The sequence below is a fragment of the Pan paniscus genome, chromosome 8, assembly GCF_029289425.2.
Source record: "Pan paniscus chromosome 8, NHGRI_mPanPan1-v2.0_pri, whole genome shotgun sequence".
Taxonomy (NCBI): domain Eukaryota; kingdom Metazoa; phylum Chordata; class Mammalia; order Primates; family Hominidae; genus Pan; species Pan paniscus.
In genome coordinates this window covers 87,288,616-87,306,716 of record NC_073257.2, presented here as the reverse complement: position 1 = coordinate 87,306,716, position 18,101 = coordinate 87,288,616, and the positions used below count along the sequence as shown (strand labels likewise).

The following is an 18,101-nucleotide window of genomic DNA, read 5'->3' as shown; positions in this document are numbered from 1 at the left end:
TACGCACACGCACCCCAGAAACAGTAATTTACCTACACTATCCTATTGGTTTCTGGAGTAAAAGAAACAAAAATTATTCAATAATGAATGGTTTTCAATAGATTAACACACTAATAATTTTATGCATATGACTCCAACAGCAGAAGAAAATTTAATAACCAAACATTTTTACAGAAAGACATTTTACAAATGGCTTTTCCACTGCATGAGTCACAATTTAATTAAAAAGCCTACTCGAGAACTGAGAAAAATCCCATTTTAATACTTTTCATAAAATCAAGAAATATAGGAAGATTTATTATATTTTTAAAAATCAAAGAAAAGAGAAAAAAATCCAATTTCTGAAATCTCCATGTTCATGGAAAATGTATCTCCCCACCTGGGGGGAAATAAACATAAAGGAAAGTAGATAACTGTAATTCCAGGGAACCCTTTAGATTAAGCGTATTTCTAACTACTGTACACATAATGATTTCTATAACAGATATGAAGGCTTTAAACTAGACATATATTTGAATCTCAATAATAACTCAGTTCTTTCTACAGCTTTGAATATTACATTATAGAACTGAATAGGGCATTTTATTCTTAAACTATCACGGACTTTAGCAATAAAATTTTTAAAAGAAAACTGTCATTTCCATGTACTCACAAATTTGATGACCCAGACTTTACACTGCAGAATAAAAGGCCAATAAGGTGCTATGTTTTAAAAAGTACCAATAATTTTTACTACTTTGATTTCACACAGCTCTATTTATGTTCTTCTTTTATTGTAAAACATTCAGTTACTTGGGCCTTCTCAGGTTTATAAAGTATATCAGATACATAGGAGACAAAGGCCTACATGGAAAAAAACACTATTTCTCAAAAGTACTTTCTCAACTATTAAAGCCTGTAGGTTTTCTGACACTTTCCAGACCTCTGAAGATTGTATTTCCACCTGAGATAATTTTTTTAAAATGGTAGGCAAACTTCAAAGCATAAAAGAATAAAATGATACAACGAACACCTATGTGCCTATTACCCAGCTTGAAAAAAAGAAAAACTGTTCTAATACAAATGTTCTTTTTTAAAAATCTGCATATTAGTTACATAAGTTTGTTCCTTTTGTGAAAATTCATCAAGCTGTATAATTGTGATCTATACTTTTCTCTATGTATGTTAGATTAAACTTTATTTTCAAAGTCTTGAAAAACCAAACAAAACATCAATACAAATGAATATCCTTCTATCCTGAAGGACAAATGAATGAGGACAGCATCCTCTTCCTTTTCCCACAATGTAATAATTCTTGATTTGAGTGTTTATCATGGCCTTATAAATGCATTGTTGGCTATTAAAAACTTTCTGTGCTTCCTTACAACAAGCAAAGTTAAAAGCTGGTACTGCGGCCGGGCGCGGTGGCTCACGCCTGTAATCCCAGCACTTTGGGAGGCCGAGGCGGGTGGATCACAAGGTCAGGAAATCAAGACCATCCTGGCTAACAAGGTGAAACCCCATCTCTACTAAAAATACAAAAAATTAGCTGGGCATGGCAGCGTGCGCCTGTAGTCCCAGCTACTTGGGAGGCTGAGGCAGGAGGATGGCGTGAATCTGGGAGGCAGAGCTTGCAGTGAGCCGAGATTGTGCCATTGCACACCAGCCTGGGCGACAGAGCAAGACTCTGTCTCAAAAAAAAAAAAAAAAAAAAAAAAGCTGGTATTGCTCTGCATTCTTTCCCTACCCACATAAACTCTTGCCACAAAGACTTACAGTAACTTGGCAAAGGCAGACACTAACTACATGAGCACCATTTATATCATCAAAACTATTTAGAAAACAAGAAATAAGCTTGATAAAATCCACCCACAGATGAATGTCAGGGAAGTGTCAGTTAAACATTAAGTATTTATTTCTTTATTACTAAAAGCAATCGTAATTTTTGGAAGACTTAAGTCATATTTTGTTTCACAAAAGAACTTATATTATTGACCCACATAGTTTCCCTGTCTTTGAAAATTATTATAACATCCATTTACAAGGAGTCTGTATTTTTTACAAAGTTGTCTAATTCTTATGCATTATGGAATAACAAAAACTCTTAACTCTTTTTAGCTGTAGCATATCATCACCACCTCAAATGTCAAAGAATTATGATTTATTCACTTTAACACATGGAACTTACACATTTATTATATTATTTTATATCATTTATTATATCATATATACAATTCCATTAGAAATATGATTTTGCTGTTTTAGTTCACATGGATAACTAGATGCTTTCACCCTACCTACTATACATATCTTCTTTTACCCAAAGTATCTCTGATAAATTACTTCATCCTCGGATATCCAACAAGCACATGCTATAATCTCTGTAGTGGTTATGATATAGCAAATCTGAGAGACAAGTTTCCTTCACATAAAACAAAGCCAGCCGGGCATGGTGGCTCACGCCTATCCCAGCACTTTGGGAGGCTGAGGCGGGTGGATCACGAGGTCATGAGTTCAAGACCAACCTGGCCAAGATGGTGAAACCCCGTCTCTACTAAAAATGCAAAAAAATTAGCCAGGCATGGTGGCGGGCGCCTGTAATCTCAGCTACTAGGGAGGTTGAGGCAGAGAACCGCTTGAACCTGGCAGGCAAAGGTTGCAGTTAGTAGAGATCACACCACGGCACTCCAGCCTGGGCAACACAGTAAGACTCTGTCTCAAAAATAAAAATAAATAAATAAAAAATACAAGGCCAGATTTCTTCAGTCACATTATTTCTAGTCTGTTAACATTCCCCTTTCTCTAACAGCTTACCACCAATGGGTTCCATGTCACTCCCATTCTTGTAGCATTATTCGTTAGGACAGTTTCCTCTCATACTCTGTTCAAAATGATTCTTCTCTTCTTTTATATGTTTTTTTCCACTGTCTTAGCTCACCAGTTCTTTATAACCTCAATCAGGCTAATAGGCTTTGATGCTGACATTTTAGCTGCTAGAAAATATAAGTTATACATGGAAGTCTCTTGGAAGTCTTTGAGCCTGCTGTGGGAATGCCCTAAAAGCATGACACATTTCACTGTTCTGCTTTATCAGGTCAGTGCATGCCCTTTAATTGTATGCTACTATATAATAGTTAAGAGGCCCATACTAAATCACTACTTAGCTAACACTGTGAAAGCCTGCATGAAAGAGGTATATTAAAAGATGATAAAAAGCTTTAGGGCCAATTTAATATTTATGTTGTACCAAAGGAATTACAGGGAACAGGAGACTTTGAATGATAAATACAAATTGATAAAATAAGGAAATTAGATTAGTAAATGTTTAAGAATTCAGCTTTTATCAATAATTAATACAAATAAATGATCTGTTAAAGGACATGTGCTTCTGACCAAGATTTACTAACAAGAACCAGATTTATCCTCTGACCTGAAACAACCAAAAAACAAACAAAATATATGGGGAAAAAAAAGTTTCAGCCAGGTGCGGTGGCTCACGCCTGTAATCCTAGCACTTACGGAAGCTGAGGTGGGCGGATCACCTGAGGTTGGGAGTTTGAGAACAGCCTGACCAACATGCAGAAACCCTGTCTCTACCAAAAATACAAAAAATTAGCCAGGTGTGGTGGCAGATGCCTGTAATCCCAACTACTTGGGGGGCTGAGGCAGAAGAATGGCTTGAACCCGGGAGGCGGAGGTTGCGGTGAGTTGAGATCGTGCCATTGCACTCCAGCCTGGGCAACAAGAGCGAAACTCTGTCTCCAAAAAAAAAAAAAAAAAAAAAGTGTCAAGACACTGGACATCAGGAAAATCCCTGAGAGCCAGGAAACAAGTAAGGTGAACCCTACTGCCCCAGGTTACGGCCTTGAGTTTCCCAGCCACAAGAGGCACAGGATGGGAAACTCATGTGAGGCCTGGCAGGCTCACTGAGTTGAAGAGATGGAGCTGAGAGTTTGGGGCAATCAAGATGGCTAGTGTTTATGGGGCACAATACTGGAGACGAGATACACAGACAAGAACTCCAGAGACCTGCGGGTCTCTCTTGAATATTTAGCTGAATGCCTATCAGCACATGTATGTAAGGAAACTAACCAAGACCAAGGAAAGACCACCCAAATGAATTCCCAGCACTCACATGAGGCCAAGAAAAGTGCCTATTCCAAAGAGCCAGATTGAAAAAAGGTCTCATGAACGGCTTTGGGTAGAGTACACAGAAAGATCTTGCCATAGTAGTACGGCAAAACTAACCCTAAGGCAGCAACTCTCAACTGCGGGCAATCCTCCCCACTTCCTGGAACATTTGGCAATGTCTGAAGACATTTTTGGTTGTTACAACTTTGGGGGGAATGATGTTAAACATTCTATAATGCACAGGACTATCCCCTCCCCCAACAAAGAATTATTTGGCCCCAAATGCCATGGTGCTGCTATTGAGAAACCCTACCCTTGACTAAACATGTCTCTGGGTTCATCCTAACAAATCTTAAAAGGAAGACTCAAAAGGATCAAACTCTGTTCAAGTAGTTGAACAGCATCCCACAAAAAGCTCAAGAATATTAATAGAAATACCAAAGTATCTAGAGCCCAACAATGAATTCATAATGTCCAACAATGAATTCATAATGTCTGGAATCTATTCAAAGATTGTCAGGCATGCAAAGAAGCAGGAAAGTATCACTTATAATGAGGAGAACAATCAATCAATCAAGAACTGACACATTTAATAAAATTAGCAGATAAGGAAATTAACTCAGTTATGATAATTGTGTATAAAAAGTTAAATGAAGAAATAGACACATAATGGCCAGGTGGTGGCTCACGCCTGTAATCCCTGCACTTTGGGAGGCAAGGCAGGAGGATCCCTTGCGGCCAGGAGTTCAAGGCCAGCCTGAGCAACAAAGGGAGATGCCCCCTGCCCCTGCACCATCTCAACAAAAAAGGAAATAGATACGTAAAAAAAGACTAACACAACTCCAAGTTCTAGAGATAAAATGAAATAATCTGAGATGAAAAATACCCTGGATGGGACTAACAGCTGCTGAGCCACTGCAGAAGGTAAGAGCAATAAATGTAACTAAGTAACAATAGAAACAATTCAAGGGCGCTGGTTGCAATCCCAACACTTTGGGAGGCTGAGGTGGGAGGATTGCTTAAGCCTATGAGTTCAAGACCTGCCTGGGCAACATAGTGAGACCTCGTCTCTATAATTTTTTAAAATTAGCCAGACATGGTTGCCCATGCTTGTAGTCCCAGCTACTCAGAGGCTCAGGCAAGAAGATCACCTAAGCCCAGGAGTTCAAGGCTGCAGTGGACTGAGATCGCGCCACTGCACTCCAGCCTGGGCAACAGAGCAAGAGCCTGTCTCAAAAAAACAATGAAAAGAAAAGAAACTTTTCAAAATAAAACACAGAAAAAAAAAGAGAACTTTAAAAAAGAGACTATTATTCAGCCTTAAAAAGGAAGGAAGTTCTGACGCATGCTACAACATGGATGAGCCTTAAAGACATTATACTAAGTGAAATAATAAGCCAGTCACAAAAGGACAAATACTGTATGATTCCACTTATACGAGGTAACTAGAGTAGTGAAATTCACAGAAACAGAAAGTAGAATGGTGGCTGTCAGGGACTGGGAGCAGGGAGAATGAGTCATTTTTTAATAGGTATAGAATTTCAGTTTGGGAAGATTTTTTTAAAGTTCTAAAGATGGATGGTGATAATGGTTGCACAACACAGTAAATGTACTTAATGCCACTGAACTATATAAAAAAAATCATTTCAGCCGGGAGCAGTGGCTCACGCCTGTAATCCCAGCACTTTGGGAGGCCGAGGTAGGCGGATCACGAGGTCAAGAGATGGAGACCATCCTGGCTAACACTGTGAAAACCCCATCTCCACTAAAAACAGAAAAAAAGAGCCTGGCATGGTGGCGTGTGCCTGTAATCCCAGCTACTCTGGAGGCTGAGGCAGGAGAATCACTTGAACCCGGGAGGCAGAGGTTGCAGTGAGCCGAGATCGTGCCACTGCACTTCAGCCTGGGTGACAGAGTGAGACTCCAACTCCAAAAAAAAAAAAAAAAGTTTAAATTATAAATTTTGTTGTATATATTTTACCACACACACAAACACACCAAAGAAAGAACATCAGTGAGAGGTAGAACAACATCAAACAGCCTCCAAAAGACAAGAGAGAACAGAAAAAAATATTTGAAGTAACAATGGCCAAAAATTTTCCAAATTTGGTGAAAACCATAAACATGTGTATCCGAGAAGCTTAACAAACTCCAAAAATAAGAAACAAGAAGAAAGCTATACCAAGGCATACCAAAATCAAATTACTTAAAAACAGTGACAATGAGAAAATCTTAAAAGCAAAAAGAGAAAACAGACACATTAGGAACAAAGGTAAGAATGATAAGAGATTTCTTACTGGGCTCAAGCCAAGCTGGAATACAGTGAAACAACATAAAGTACTGAAAGAAAAAAAAAACAACAACCTAAAACCGTAGGCCCAGTGAAATATCATTCACAAGCAAAGGCAAATACTTGTTCAGACACACAAAAGCTGATTTCATCACCAGCAGACATGCACTACAAAAATTTAAGGTCCTTCAAGCAGAAAGAAAATGTTACCATACCAAAATATGAATCTACACAAAGAAATGAACACCAAAATGGTAGCCACATGCATAAATATATACATTTTTTCTTATTATTTAAGTTAGTTAGTTTGTTTATTTATTTATGAGACAGAGTCTCACTCTATCACCCAGCCTGGAGTGCAGTGGCATGACCTAGGCTCACTGCAACCTCTGCCTCTGGGTTCAAGAGATTCTCCTGCCTCAGCCTCCCCAGTAGCTGGGATTATGGGCCCGTGCCACTGCACCAGGCTAATTTTTGTATTTTTAGTAGAGACGAGATTTCACCATGTTGGCCAGGCTGGTCTTGATCTCCTGACCTTGTGATGCACCCGCCTCGGCCTCCCAAAGTGCTGGGATTACAGGCGTGAGCCACCGCGCCCGGCCGCAGTACCAGCTTTTAACTTTGCTTGTTGTAAGGAAGCACAGAAAGTTTTTAATAGCCAACAATGCATTTATAAGGCCATGATAAACACTCAAATCAAGAATTATTACATTGTGGGAAAAGGAAGAGGATGCTGTCCTCATTCATTTGTCCTTCAGGATAGAAGGATATTCATTTGTATTGATGTTTTGTTTGGTTTTTCAAGACTCCTGACCTCAGGTAATCTGCCTGCCTCGGCCTCCCAAAGTGATGGGAGGCACTGCACCCGGCCTTAAATTTCTTTAAAAGATAATTTAGGCCGGGTGGTGGCTCATGCCTGTAATCCCAGCACTTTGGGAGGCCGAGGCGGGCGGATCACATGGTCAAGAGATCGAGACCATCCTGGCCAACATGGTGAAACCCCGTCTCTACTAAAAATACAAAAATTAGCTGGGCGTGGTGGCACGCGCCTATAGTCCCAGCTACTCAGGAGGCTGAGGCAGAAGAATCGCTTGAACCTGGGAAGCGGAGGTTGCAGTGAGCCAAGATCGTGCCACTGCACTCCAGCCTGGTGGCAGAACAAGACTTCACCTCAAAAAAAAGATAATTTACTGTTTAAACAAAAAGCAATGTACTGTGGGATTTATAACATATGTAAAACATATGTTAACAATAGCACAAAGGTTGGGAGAAATGGAAATCCACTAATGTCAGCTAAAATAATACCACCAAGAAGCTAAAGAGAAAATTAAACCCAAAGCAGAAGGAAATAATAATGATGAGGGCAGAAATCAATAACAAAGGCTGGGCATGTTGGCTCATGCCTGTAATCCCAGCACTTTGGGAAGCTGAGACAGGCAGATCACCTCAGGTCAGGAGTTTAAGACCAGCCTGGCTAACATGGTGAAACCCCATCTCTACTAAAAATACAAAAATTAGCCAGGCATGGTGGTGGGTGCCTGCAATCCCAGGTACTCAGAAGGCTGAGGCAGGAGAATTGCTTGAACCCAGAAGGTGGAGGCTGCAGTGAGCCACCTGGGCAACACAGTGAGACTCTTTCTCAAAAACAAAAATAAAAATAAAATTTTTTTAAAAAGCAAGTGTAAGGAAAAAAAAAAGATGCAAGGCAAGACCGTCACTCTCACCACTTCTACAAAACATCAGAAGTTCTGGTCAGTGTAATAAGATAAAAAAAAGAAGCAAAAGGCAGGCCAGGCGTGGTGGCTCACGCCTGTAATCCCAGCACTTTGGGAGGCTGAGGCAGGTGGATCACGAGGTCAGGAGATCGAGACCATCCTGGCTAACACGGTGAAACCCTGTCTCTAATAAAAATACAAAAAATTAGCCGGGCGTGGTGGCAGGCACCTGTAGTCCCAGCTACTCGGGAGGCTGAGGCAGGAGAATGGCGTGAACCCGGGAGACGGAGCTTGCAGTGAGCAGAGATCGCACCACTGAACTCCAGCCTGGGAGACAGAGTGAGACTCCATCTCGAGGAAAAAAAAAAAAAAAAGTAAAAGGCATACAGATTAAAAAGGAAGAAATAAAACTCTATTTGCTGACAACTTGATTATTTATGTTGAAAATTCAATAGACTATACCAAAAACAGTTACTAGAATAAGTCAGTTTAGCAAGATTGCTACATATAATATCAACAAACAAAAATCAATTGTCTTTTTTTTTTTTTTTTTTTGAGACAGGGTGTCACTCTGTCACCCAGGTTGGAGTGCAGTGGCACGATCTCGGCTCACTGCAACCTCCACCTCCCAGGCTCAAGCCATTCTCCCACTTCAGCCTTCCAAGTAGCTGGGACCACAGGTGCATGCGCACCACACTTGGCACACTTGGCTAATTTTTAATATTTTTGGTAGAAACAGGGTTTTTCTATGTTGCCCAGACCCATCTCGAACTCCTGAGCTCAGGAGATTCACCTGCCTCAGCCTCCCAAAGTGTGGGATTACAGGCGTGAGCTATCACACCCAGCCATCAATTGTATTTCCATATACTAGCAACAAACAATCAAAAATTAAAATGTATAAAATACCATTTATAATAGCATAAAAAATATTAAATACTCAGGGATAAATCTGACAAAACATGGGCAAGACCTATATGCTGAAAACAACAAAAAACACTGCTAAGACCAACACCTAAAAATGAGAAATGAGTAGGTCAGAAGAATCAATACTGTTAAGAGGACAATTTTCCCCAAACTTATCTGCACATTCAACCCAATTCCAATCAAAATCCCAACGGGCCTTTAATTTTGTAGATATTGATACATTTCATAAACAGCTGATTTAAACACTTATTATACAACTACCTGTATTTGTTTTCTATTGCTTTGTAACAAATTACCGTAAGCTTACCGACCACTCGAATTCTTTACTGCATGGCCTCCTCTTTTCCCAAAAATCAGCAGCTTCTTCTGTGTTGAATTCCCTTCCCTTGTACTTGGATTATTTCTCCAGGAAAAGCCCAGTCCCTTTTAAGGGTTTGTCTGATTAGATCAGGTCCACTGAGGATAATCTCCCTTTCTTAGTCACCATGGGAGTGATATCCCATGATTAGGTGGGATTACAGGTCCCTCCCATTATACAAAAGCATAGGTCATTAGGAGTCATTTTAGAATTCTGTATCTTGACAGGGCGGGGTGGCTCAAGCCTGTAATCCCAGTACTTTGGGAGGCAGAGGCGGGTGGATCACTTGGGGTTAGGAGTTCGAGACCAGCCTGGCCAATATGGCAAAACCCTGTCTCTACTAAAAACACAAAAATTAGCCTGGCTTGGTGGTGCTTGCCTGTAGTCCCAGCTAATCAGGAGGCTAAGGCAGGAGAATTGCTTGAACCCGGGGACTTCTGCCTATCTCAGTACTCAAATCAAGACAAAGTGGTGTTAACATAAATCAAGGAAACAGAATATAGAGTCCAGAAACAAACCTATACATATATAGATATCTGATTTTCTACAAATGTGCAAAGGCAATTCAGTGGAGAAAACACAGTCTTTTCATTAAATGATGCTGGAACAAATGGATATCCATATGTAAAAACCTCAAAATTCATACTTCTACCACATATAAGAATTAACTGAAAATGGATCATAGACCTAACATAAAACCTAAGACTAGAAAATTTCTAGGAGAAAATCTTTCTGACCTGGGTTAGGTAAAGATCTCTTAGATGTGACACCAAAAACAAAATCCATATAAAAACAAATTGATGAATTGGTCTCCATTTCTCTAGGTCAGGGACAGAGGAAGGATTTTTAGGGTTTTTAGTCTGCAAGTTTCTGCATGGTTTGAATCTTTTATAATTAAGTCTCTCTATAATAAAAAGCCAAATATATAGAAGCAATATATATTCACTGAAGAACAGAAAATTTGAAAACTAATCCCTAAAGAATCACTCCTTATAATTTGTTATATTTCTCTCACACACAAAATTTTCTATAAAGAGAAATCACATCATACATAATTCTGTATCATTTTGCTTAACATTATTGCATGAGTCCTGTCTAATGCTATTAAATATCTTTTGAAAAGATAGTTTTAAAACATTCCATTGTATGACTATACAATAATTTATCCATCTCCCCATTGTTAGCAATTGTTCACTATTTTATTATTATTATAAATGGCATTGCAGTGCTTTAGGTTAAATTTCTAGAAGTGGAATAACTGTATCAACAAATCTGATTTAAATACTAACTCTTATTACACCATTAAAGCGTGGTCCACCTTAAAAAGCATTTCATGCAAAGCTTGGTACTTGTCCAAAATGTTAATGGGTGGTGATCCACGCCTATAATCCCAGCACGTTGGAAGGCCGAGGCGGGCAGATCACTTGAGGTCAGGAGTTTGAGACCAGCCTGGCCAATGTTGTGAAACCCTGTCTGTATTAAAAATGCAAAAAAAAAAAAAAATTAATCGGGCGTGGTGGTGCATGCCTGTAATCCCAGCTACTCAGGAGGCTGAGGCGGGAGAACTGTTTGAGCCTGGGAGGCGGAGGTGGCAGTGAGCTGAGTTCACACCATTGCCCTCTAGCCTGGGCAGCAAGAGCGAAACTCCGTCTCAAAAAAAAAAAAAAAGAAAGAAAAAACCACTTAAGCATCAAAGGTCAATACCTATCAAGGTGCTGAGAGAACAGTCATTCCTGCAGAATCGGATTATCAACAGGAATTATTCAAACTTAGTTTTAAGTCACAGATAACAGATAAAAACACCGGACTGTTCTGAACAATATGAAATATCTTATCTTTTGGGTGACCTCTGGTTAGAATTTTTGAAAACTGTTTTTAAGAAGTGCAATTTTCAGCAAGTAAATGCCTTACTAGTAAATTTGTTTCTTTTCTCTCCAAACAAATTTAGTTCATACTAATTAGAGATTTCAGCAGCCTAAGAGCAAAAGAACTCAGTATATTTTCTATTATATTCTTATATCCATACTTGATGAAATGAAAAAAGCTTATCATAAACATAACCACCTTACATTTGGTACTCCTAAACATTAGCCCAGATAGTCTTTAGTCAATGAGTCTTTAATGCATCCCATTAGAGTGACCCAAATCTCTTTACAATAATTTAAATAATCCAAATGTGTTCTACCACATTAAAACTGCAAATACCATAGCACAATCAGCCCATTAACTGCAAAAAGAGATAATGACTTTGTCCCCACCCTACCTCTCCAACTTATCAGCTGCAGGACATTCTCAATACTACTGGAAATGGTGACCTGACTAAAAGGAGCACTGCCATCTACGAATCACCTCTGACTCAGTGCCTGTGGCAGATATGATGAAGCAGCACTCAGTATCCTTTCTAGTCTCCCTCTAGTCGTTTCCTCCTACTACAGAGTCTGAAAAGCTAATCATTATTCCTCAGGGTCCCTTGCTACTAGGATTCAAATGTGAATCAGGTTCAGCCAACTAGATGCTCATGAGATGCTCATGAGATATGGAAAACAGATGGTGAAATGGGAGTTGTTTTACTGAAGTTTTGGCTATCCACAAGGATTATGGAAATGCTGACCACGTGCACATAATTCTCCAGGTTTCAGTCACTAACTTTGTAAGGGTCATGAAGCAGCTGCAGTTGTGGGGCAAGTAGTAGTGGTTTCCTAATACCTGCATAACAGATACATGCTCTTTTCTGTGTGTGTGGTTAACTATACATAAAATTTACCATTTTTACCATTTTAAGTGTTATAGTTCTGTTTCCTTAAATACATTCACAATGTTGTGCCACAGTTACCACCATCCAACTTCAGAACTTCATCATCACTCCAAGCAAAAACCCTGTAACCTATTAAGCAGTAACTCACTATCCCCCTCATGCTCAGTCCCTGGTATCCTCTAATCTATATTCTGTTGTTATGAATTTCCCTATTCTAGATATTTCACATAAGTAGAATCATGCAATATTCGTTCTTTTGTGTCTCACTTATTTCACTTAGGCTTCAAGGTTCATCTGTGTTGTAGTGTATGTCAGAATTTTCTTTCTTTTTTTTTTTTTGAGACGGAGTCTCACTCTGTCACCCAGGCTGGAGTGCAGTGGCACGATCTTGGCTCGCTGCAAGCTCCGCCTCCCGGGTTCAAGCAATTCTCCTGCCTCAGCCTCCCAAGTAGCTGGGACTACAGGCACCTGCCACCACACCCAGCTAATTTTTGTATTTTTAGTAGAGGTGGGGTTTCACAATGTTGGCCAGGCTGGTCTCGAACTCCTGACCTCAAATGATCCACCCACCTCAGCCTCCCAAAGTGCTGGGATTACAGGCATAAGTCACCGCGCCCAGCCCAGAATTTTCTTTCTAAGGCTGAATAATATCCCCTTCTATGTATATATCACATTTTGTTTACACATTCATCCATCCATGGACACTTAAGCTGCATTCATCTTCTGGCTATTGTGAATAATACTGCTTTGAACATGGGTAAACAAATATCTGTTCAAGTCCCTGCTTTTACTTCAGGTATATACCTAGAAGTGGAATTGCTGGCTTGTACAGTAATTCTGCTAAATTTTTTGAGGAGTCACCATATCATTTTCCACAGCAGCTGAACCATTTTACATTCCTACTAGAAATATGCACAAAGTGTTCTAATTTCTCTATATTCCTGCTAATACTTGTAATTTTCTGTTCTTTTTCTTAATAGTAGCCATTTTATGACATAAAGTAATATTCCATTGTGATTTTGATTTGATTTCAGTAATGATTAGCCATGTGGAACATCTTTTCATATGCTTACTGGACCTTTGTATATTTTGCTTGGAGAAACACCTACTCAAGTCTTTTGCCTATGTTTTTACTGGGTTTTTTTGGTGTTGAGATGGCGCATTCTCAAACTCAGCATTTCATGTTGGCCTCCTAATGCCAACCTTCTGACTGTAGCAAAGGTAGCATTCCTCTGACAGGCCAATTTAAATATTGTAGTAGAAGTCATTCCTAGCCCAGACCAGAGAAGTTTCTCTCTCTTGCAAGTGAACCCTGACTGATTACCAAAGGCTCTTTAGTCCTCTGAATTGCTGATTTCAGAGCAAGCTAAGTACCCAAAGGTCAAGGCTTCAAGCTGTCTCATATAAGGTCCACATTCTGGTCCAATTCTAGGTAAGGCAAGGTAAGTTTATGTTTTTTCCCCTTAGCTTCCTGGGAAACTAAGCAGGATATGTTTTTCAGCTCTCTTCTCATTAACTATATGTACTTTTGCATTCTTTGGAATGAATGACATGTTTTATTTCAAAAAGCTATTCAATTATTTTTTCTCAACCAAGTACTTAGTGACAGGGGAAAAAGACTTGAATAGTAAAATAACCCATTAGTAACTTACACAAAACAAAAGCTCTGATCTGGCTACTTCATCTACTAAGCAGGTTCAACAGTAGTAAGAACATGAAAGCAGACAAGTACCATACTACAAATTAAAGAAAAAGAAAAGGGAGGAAAGGCAAAATGAGAGTGTATCTAGCCAAAAAAAAAAAAAAAAACCCAAAAGAAAAGAAAAGAAAAGTAGCACTCAGTGCAGCAGAAGAGCTTAGCGGGTTTTTGTTAGGTTATTTTTGTTTTATTTTTAGGAAAGATAGAGTAATCAAGATGATTACTAAGGCCTATATGATTAGCACATGGTAGGTTCTCAATAAACATTTATTAAATAAATGTGCAAAAAAAAGCAGCAATCAAAATAATAATTCATTCAGTTCCCCAATGTCCTTCTAAACAAGATTTTTTTTTTTTTGATACGGAGTCTTGCCCTGTCGCCCAGGCTGAAGTGTAGTGGCGCGATCTCAGCTCACTGCAAGCTCTGCCTCCCAGGTTCACACCATTCTCCTGCCTCAGCCTCCCAAGTAGCTGGGACTACAGGCGCCCACCACCACGCCCAGTTAATTTTTTTGTATTTTTAGTAGAGAGAGGGTTTCACCATGTTAGCCAGGATGGTCTTGATCTCCTGACCTCGTGATCCACCCGCCTCGGCCTCCCAAAGTGCTGGGATTACAGGCATGAGCCACCGCAGCCAGCCACAGATCATTTTTAAAATTTCAACTTTATTTATAATTGACACATAATTGTACACATTTATGGGGTACAGTGTAATTTTTTTTTTTTTTTGAGATGGAGTTTCGCTCTTGTTGCCCAGGCTGGAGTGCAGTGACACGATCTCAGCTCACCGCAACCTCTGCCTCCCGGGTTCAAGCGATTCTCCTGCCTCAGCCTCCTGAGTAGCTAGGATTACAGGCATGCACCACCACTGCCCAGGTAAATTTGTATTTTTAGTAGAGACGGAGTTTCTCCATGTTGGTCAGGCTGGTCTTGAACTCCCGACCTCAGGTGATCAGCCCGCCTCGGCCTCCCAAAGTGCTGGGATTACAGGCATAAGCCATCACGTCTGGCCCAGTGTAATATGTTAATACATGTATACATTGTATGATGATCAAATCAAGATACTTAGCACATATATAATTTTAAAGTTATCATTTGTTTTTTGTTTTTTGTTTTTTTCTAGAGACAGGGTCTTGTTCTCTTTCCCAGGCTGGAGAGCAATGACACAATTATAGCTCAATGAAACCTCAAACCCCTGGGCTCAAGTGATCCTCCCACCTCAGCCTCCTGAGTAGCGGGGACTACAGGCATGTGCCATCATGCTTGGCTAATTTTTTTTTTACTTTTTTGTAGAGACAGGGTCTCACTATGTTGCCCAGGTTAGTCTCAAACTTCTAGGCCCAAGTGATCTTCCTGCCTCGGCCTCCCAAAGTGTTAAGATTACAGGCATAAGCCACCACACCAGTCACATCTATCATTTCTTCGTGGTGATAACATTCAAAATCTTCTAGCTACCTTGAAATATACATTATTATTAGTCATAGTCACCCTCCTGTACAAAAGAAAACCAGTTACGCTTCTCATCTAACTGTAATCTTTTTTTTGGGGGGGGACAGTCTCACTCTGCCACCCAAGCTGGAGTGCAGTGGCGTGATCTTGGCTCACTGCAGCCTCCACCTCCTGGATTCAAGCAATTCTCCTGCCTTAGCCTCCCAAGTAGCTGGGATTACAGGTGCCCACCACCACGCTCAGCTAATTTTTGTATTTTTAGTAGAGATGGGGTTTTACCATGTTGGCCAGGCTGGTCTCTAACTCCTGACCTCAGGTGATCCGCCCGCCTCGGCCTCTCAAAGTGCTGGGATTACAGGCATAAGCCACCGCGCCTGGCCTGTTATTTTATTTTAAATTCCAGGATACATGAGTGGGACATGCAGGTTTGTTATACAGGTAAATGTGTGCCATGGTGGTTTGCTGCACCTATCAACCCATCACCTAGGTATTAAGCCCTGCACGCATTAGCTATTTATCCTGATGTTCTCCCTCTCCCGGCTGCCCCCCACTGACAGGCCCAGTGTGTGTTGTTCCCCTCCCTGTGTACATGTGCTCTCACTGTTCAGCTCCCACTAAATGCCATTTGTCCCAGCAATACCATTACCGAGTATATACCCAAAGGAATATAAATCATTCTATTATAAAGATGCATGCACACGTATGTTCACTGCAGCACTATTCACAAGAGCAAAGACATGGAATCAACCCAAATGTCCATCAATGATAGACTGGATAAAGAAAATGTGGTACATATACACCACGGAATACTATGCAGCCATAAAAAGGAATGAGATCACGTTCTTTGCAGGGACATGGATGGAGCTAACTGTAATTTTGTACTTGCTGACCAACCTCTATCCATCCTCCTCTCCTATCCTTTCTCTCTAGCCTCTGATAACCACTATCCTACTTTCTACTTCTACAAGATTAACTTGTTTTTAGATTCCATATATGAGTGAGATCATGTAGTATTTGTCTTTCTGTGCCTGGCTAATTTCACTTAATATAATGTCCTCCAGATTCATCCATGTTGCTGCAAATAACAGGACTTCATTCTGTTTTGTGGCTGAATATGAATATGGTGCATGCACACAGACATACACACATTTTCTCTATTTATCTGTAGACGGACACTTAGGTTGATTCCTTATCTTGGCTATTGTGAATAGTGCTGCAATAAACATGAGAGTGCAGTATCTCTTCAACATCCTGATTTCATTTCCTTTTGGACATATATCCAATAGAGAGATTGCTGGATCGTATGGTAGTTCTATTTCATTTTATTTTTTGAGACAGGGTCTCACTGTGTAATCCAGGCTGGAGTGCAGTGGTGCAGTCTTGGCCCACTGCAACCACCGCTTGCCAGGCTCAAGCAATTCTCCCACCTCAGCCTCCCAAGTAGCTGGGGCTATAGGCACGCACCACCACGCCTAGCTAATTTTTGTATTTTTTTGTAGAGATGGGGTTTTGCCATGCTGCCCAGGTTGGTCTTGAACTCCTGAGCTCCAGCAATCTGGCTGCCTCAGCCTCCCAAAGTGCTGGGATTACAGGCGTGAGTCACCACACCCAGCCTCTATTTTAATTTTTGAGGAACCTTCACAGTGTTTTCCATAATGGCTGTATTAATTTACATTTCCACCAACAGTCAATCAGGATCACTATAAACAAAACAAAAACCTGCCTTTTTCTTTCTTTCTTGATTGACTGAGACAGACTCTTGCTCTGTTGCTCAGGCTGGAGTGCAGTAGTGTGATCACGGTTCACTGTAGCCTTGACCTCCCAGGCCCAAGGGATCTTCCCACCTCAGCTTCCTGAGTAGCTGGGACCACAGGTGTGTACCACCAAGCCCAGTTAGTTTTCTTATTTTTTGTAGAGATAGGGTCTCCCTAGGATGCCCAGGCTGGTCTTGAACTCCTGGGCTCAAGTGATCCTCCTGCTTTGGCCTCTCAAAGTGCTGGGATTACAGCCGTGAGCCACCATAGCTGGCAAAAAAAAAATCTGCCTTTGGACAGCTGATTATTTCAGTCTTAAGAGTATACAGGAAAGATTTTATTACATATTTCTCTTTATTTATATTTTTATTATAATACTTTATTACAAATTCTTCACGGCTTCAGGGAGTTTTATATCCATAAATTTAAAATGTCCAAATGTCAAGAGATAACACAGGGTCACTAATTTGGTAAATTTACCAGGAATCAGGATCTGGTATTCACCCTTAGAGATCAAAACTTGACCCTGTCAGTTCCCCAGATTTGGTCAAACCAAGAGAGACTAAAAGCAAACTCACAAGGTACTAATGGATAAACTAGAGAACCAATTCTAGACACTCAAGTGTCTAAAAAGAATGCTCAAGCATTATCTCAGGCACATCCTTTTATAATTCTGAAGTGTCTAGGAGGCTGATTTAATAATCAGAACGCTACTTGTAGAGCAAGTAATCAGGGCAAAGAAAAACAGATCGTCTTGGGCAAAATCTAATCCAGCTTCCTGTGAGACCTAACGTAACATCAGTGCCACAGAGCAGAGAGTACCTGTCTAGAAAAGGTTGTTTGCATCTCCCAGTTTCAGTCTCTCTCTCTCCTAGACAGTGTAGGATATAAAAAGCCAATTCTCTTTGACGCCTCCTTTGCCTAGGCTTCCAAGGAAACTACATATACAAAGGTTTTCAACCCTGGCTATACATTAGAATAGTCTGAAATTTTAAAATGTATTTGTATCAATGTCCATGCCTCATCCTAGGACAACTGAATCAGAAT

General features: G+C 40.2%; 1 protein-coding gene across 3 annotated transcripts in view; it reads right to left on the bottom strand.

Annotated features, from left to right (window-relative positions):
* The window catches only part of SAMD8 (sterile alpha motif domain containing 8), an 82,225-nt gene that overhangs the window by 31,842 nt on the left and 32,282 nt on the right, over window positions 1-18,101 (bottom strand). The gene's annotated exons all lie outside the window — the stretch shown is intronic.